The sequence below is a fragment of the Phasianus colchicus genome, chromosome 2, assembly GCF_987193195.1.
Source record: "Phasianus colchicus chromosome 2, bPhaCol1.hap1.1, whole genome shotgun sequence".
Lineage (NCBI taxonomy): Eukaryota > Metazoa > Chordata > Aves > Galliformes > Phasianidae > Phasianus > Phasianus colchicus.
This window is the reverse complement of record NC_143437.1, coordinates 102,980,121-102,985,348: the sequence shown is the minus strand read 5'-3', so window position 1 is coordinate 102,985,348 and position 5,228 is coordinate 102,980,121. Positions and strand designations below refer to the sequence as shown.

At 38.4% G+C, this 5,228-nt stretch overlaps 1 long non-coding RNA gene across 1 annotated transcript; it reads right to left on the bottom strand.

The window, feature by feature from the left end:
- Positions 1-423: 423 nt before the first annotated feature.
- Positions 424-4,015, bottom strand: LOC149919235 (uncharacterized). Its single transcript, XR_016464854.1, has 3 exons — positions 3,928-4,015; positions 1,695-1,877; positions 424-1,493 (listed from the first exon to the last, which is right to left on the bottom strand). It is a non-coding gene; the product is annotated as an uncharacterized LOC149919235 (long non-coding RNA).
- Between the last annotated feature and the right edge of the window lie 1,213 nt (positions 4,016-5,228).

The window sequence follows — 5,228 nt, the reverse complement described above, 5'->3', positions numbered from 1 at the left end:
TTCTGTCTTTGGTAGAAGTCCCTTGGTGGTGAATTGATATCCACTTTACTAGCAGCATAGCTAATGAAGACTTCTTCTCAGCTGGTTGTTACCCCCAAAAGCTACCTATTCAAGCCAACTGCAAAGGTAAATTTCACTAGAATCTCAGTTGGGAAGGAGGCTTCCTAAATTACCCAGTTGGCTCTGGAGGATCTGTCCACACACTTTAAACACTCACTCTCCAAATAAATCAATAGAAAAAATGTCCAGGACAGATTTTCTCAAGCATCTCAATTGATAAAATAGTCCTACCTGGAGTAATTTAAAAATCAGAGGAATCAGAAATACATATAAGAAAAATGCATAAAGAGAAAACATGAAGTTGGATGAATTTTTTTCCTAGAGATTAAGCTTTCCCATAGAAAGGAGAACAGAAGGAAACAAGAAAGGTACAGCCCTTTTTTTCCATAATTTTCTCTGCTACTTTATTTAATTTCTCTTTGAGGTGAACTACTCATTGTGTTCAGGTGGGTCACTTTATTTTGCTAGCAAATGATATGAGGGCCCCTCCAAAAGTAATGCCTGCAATTTTGTTATGATGCAACAACATCGGACATGGATGTTTGTATGGCAGCACATGTTGAATATTATCATCATCATCCCATTACATTTTGTTGCTGTGTGCCAGATGGCAGCAAAGGAACAGTATGAGAAAGTAATGTCTGACATAGAAGTGCACAAGAAGCAAAGACATGGACTTGAATACCTCCATGCAGAAAAAAATAGCACCCACTGACATTCAACACCTTCTGAATGTTGACAGAGACCAAGCAGTGAATGTGAGCACAATGAGGGGTAGGTTGTGCATCTCAGTGGTAACAACAGCAACAGCAGGTCACCTCCATTGGTGCAATTTTTTATGAGCATGGCATGCAGGCTCATGCTCCTTTCTGGTGAAAATGCATAGCTAATGGTGGTGACTGTTTTGAAAGAGAGTATTTTCTAGCTGAGAATGTGGTCGACAAATAGTGTTATTGTGCTCTTTGTCATAGTTTCCACGGAAATAAACAGGAGGCATTTCTTTTGGAGCAATCTACTTGTTTATATCTCACACGTGAAATGCTTCAGGGAGTTTAAATGGCTATATATAACTACACTAACTGAAACTGTAACATAACATGATGTCTGTATAGGATTCTGTAGAAGCTGTAATAGAAGCTGTAACTCCTTAATCTCCGCAGTGTATGGATATTAAAGCCACTAAATGATTGGATGCTGGTTTAGAACCTTCTGTTTTTCAGATGGATTTGGCACTTTTTGAGAAAACTGTTGACTTTTAGAGACAGAAGACCTGCCTTTTTCCATAGTTCTCACGAAGGACAGATGACCACAATACCAACCCATGTTGTCTTCCTTGACTGGCTGGGACAGGCTGAGGGAGTTGAAGCTTTTCGGCCCGGAGAAAAGAAGGCTCCAGGAGACCTGAGAGCAGCCTTTTAGTATCTGAAGATGGGCTGTAAGAAGAAAGAAGACAGACCATTTAGCAGGGTCTGTTGTGATGGAACAAAAGGAAATGGTTTCAAACTAAGTCAGGGGAGATTTAGATTGAATATAAGGAAGAAATTCTTTACAGTAAGGGTGGTAAGGCACTGGAACTGGTTGTCCAGGGAGGAGGTAGAAGATCCATCCCTAGATACATTCAAGGTAAGGCTTACCAGGGCTTTGAGCAACCTGACCAAGCTGTAGGTGTCCCAGATCATTGCAGAAGAGTTGAACTAGATAACCTTGAAGAGTCCCTTCCAACTTAAATGATTCTATGATTCTGAGGTAGGTAGATCTCTCTGTAGATTGGGAAGTTGTAGTTGAAGGCTTCACTTAGTGACCTCCTCAGCGATGCTCTAACAAACAAAATTGTTATCACTTGATGTATGTCTGCCTGTGTAAGCTGATCACAGGCACAAGGTTTAGAATCCCAGTTCATTTCTAATTGCTTTTCAGTTTGAGGACCAAATTTTAAATTTGCCTAAATTCCTGCAAGCCTACTTGATTGCATAAGACTATAAAGGGTAAAAAAAAATTTAAAAAAAAAAATGCAGAATTTAGCTGTCTAAAGGTCACATCTAGAGGTCAAAGGTTCATGTGTTATCACACCACCATCAAGTTCTCCAGCCACTCTCTGGATTCTGATACTTAATTGTGTTTGGTTTCTGTTAGAGGCCCAGAATGCTTGTTAGGTGCTAAAAAGTTGTAAAACATAATCCAGTACTGTCTCCAAACTAGTAACCTGGCAAGTACAAACAGCGCATCTAAGACCATGTTAGTATTGATCTCAAGTCAGATCACATTAGCACTCCCTACACTACCTGGCTAAAGCCTGCCAGGGAGTTAGCAATGCATAGAAAGACAGACCCAGGCACTGAGATCAATGGATTAATGACGTCTGTCTCCTTTGTGCAATTTTACTTCCTATATATCTCTCCTGATAGCCTTGTGCCCTCCCTAGGAATTAGTTTTTTAAAGGTTCGGAATATACATAACACAATTGTTTATAAGTATGCCTGTCTAATAGAAAATATATATATACATATAAAAGGTTGATAGTAATGGATGTCTACTTCTGTGCATGCACCTACATGTATATATAGCTTCGTTCTCAGAGTAAATAGATGCTGTGTTATGAATAAATTTTGTGCCCTTACATCTTAAGCTAATATGGAGATTTTTAGGAAAAGCAGGTTATCATTGCCAGATGGTCATGTTTATATGATGCAGAGAGCTGTATAAAACAACTTGTAAAATTTCCAGCTCAGAGATAAAAAATAACTATAAACTTTCCTATAGAATTTTTGGGTTTCTTCTTTCTTGTCTATTTAACTATGAATTATTAGCACTTCTCATTTTTAAGTGCACCCACCTTCGCTTGCACATGGATGGTTTCCAAATGAGTTTCTTACACTATCGATAAATAATTATGTCAATTGTTTCTATTTCTTTTACAATTTAACATGGTGTTTTCAACAAAAAAATAGCACGCTGTAGTTAAATATTTCACTGTACATTGCTCCATATGCCAGTCTACTACTTTCTTCCAAAACAAATCTCCATTTCCATGTGCCCATACCTTAAAATATTTAGTCTGATGCTTCTATTTATGTTATTTTTCTAAAGGGGTAGATTTTTGGCTGACTTACTAATATTAAAGGTAGTTGTGATTTATATTCTTCAATAGAAGAGATCTATCAGAGATAAATGTGTGCAAAGTTGCATGCTTTCAAATATCATCCTGTAAAATTAGTTGTTTATTCTCTGTTTTTCTTATCTATATATTTTTTTCCTTTCTTTTTTTCTTTTTTTTTCTTTTTTTCCTACCACTTCTACTTACCTAATTCTGAAGCATTTTTTTCATGCTGACGATGGTGATGCACTGGAACTGGTTGCCCAAGGAGGCTGTGGATGCCCCATCCCTGAGGCATTCAAGGCCACACTGGATGTGGCTCTGGGCAGCCTGGCCTGGTGGTTGGTGACCCTGCACATAGCAGGGGGGTTGAAACCAGATGATCATTGTGGTCCTTTTCAACCCAGGCCATTCTATGATTCTAAAATATGATTCATTTTTCTCAAGGATTATAAATCTGCATTGTTTGACAACATTTGCCTGAGTTTTACTACCTTAAACCTATTTTCACGGGCTCTTCTGAAAATCTTACTCCTGTATTTGTGATTATTTGTATTACAGCAACAGCTACAGGACTCTGATGAAACTGGAGCTTGCTTTATTTCTTTGTTTGTTTAGTATAGATTCACGCTGAGAAATAACATTTAGTCTGAAGACTTGATGGTGATGGTATCCAGTCTTGGTCACCCAAGAGTGATATATATTTTAAGCATATGAAGAGGCATTAAAAAAATAATGATTTCCCCATAAAGTCAGTGAAATGAGGGAAGTACCATGAAGAGATGGAGAGATGATCTCTTCATCATTTGGAAGCTGTTGAGGGCCTCCAGCTCCTTCTCTTACCACTCAGATGCACCTGGCTAATAAATAAATTTGGACATGTACTCACACCAAAGCCTTCTTGAACATTAGCACATTCTTAATGGCTCTAATTTGCGTCTCCTTGCTTTAACACAAATCCACTGGATACCTCAGGGGAAAAAGCCCAGCACAGTTGGGTGATGGGTGACACGGGATCGGCGTCCTTATTTAAGCAATAAAGCCCAAGACTTGGGTCTAGAAACATAAAGACATTGTCCTCAACACATCTGGAGACAAATGATTCATTGAAATGTTTTTAAAAAGCACAGATAGGGCATTTCATTTATGCAGGCTGGAACTGACCAAAAAAAAAAAAAAAAAAAATCAATAGATGAAAAACTAGAAAAGGAAACAGAACGAATGTGATTCACTCAAAGCTGTGCATCTGGTCATTGTCTAGCACAGAGCTGGCTGATCTCCCTTACCTCCAAACTGATGAGTAATTACTCATGTTTGCCAAGCATCAAAAAAATATATATGTTAATTATTTTCCCCTCAGTGATTTCCTTGTTGCCTGTAACCTGCCTTTCAAGGCTTACGTTCTTCCTTGTGCAGAATGCAGGCAGATTATTTAAGGCATTGTGTGCAACAGATATAGACTGGGAAGGCACCAGGGACTAGTACAGAGTTACCTGAAAGTTCTCAGCAAAGCAACGAGAAGCAAGTGCTGTAGTAGTATTCATAGACAGAATCAAGGCCTCTGTGATTCAGAAAGGTCCTCCATAGATGTGCCACAAATATTTTTATGGCATATAAGGAAGCTGCACTGCAGTGTGGTGACTTGATCATAAATTCAAGTAATAATTCTGACATGCTGCAGAGTTTCTTGAGTTTTTGTTCCTCAGAAGAGCGTCATGCAAGGAAGTATGGATTCTGCCCTCAGTTATGACCATGGTTATCTATGGCTTTATTATATATGCAGCAGATTCAGTTCCCTGTCCTAGGAGAATGGGTTCCTATAAGTATAAGCCCTCAAAGATCCTGAATATTTTATGATATGGTATTATAGTTTAGAAGCGATCTGCTAGGAATGTATTGTTTTCTTCCTGCTGAAATCCCTGAACACTCTTAAAAACATGATAATGTTCCTGACAAACCTTTCAAGGCTAAGAAATTTCTTTCAAAACAGGAAATAAATTACATGCCTGAAAATTGTTCGCACACTTGATCTATCCTGATCAAAACCCCCATCCCTCAAGACTGGACAGGTTTT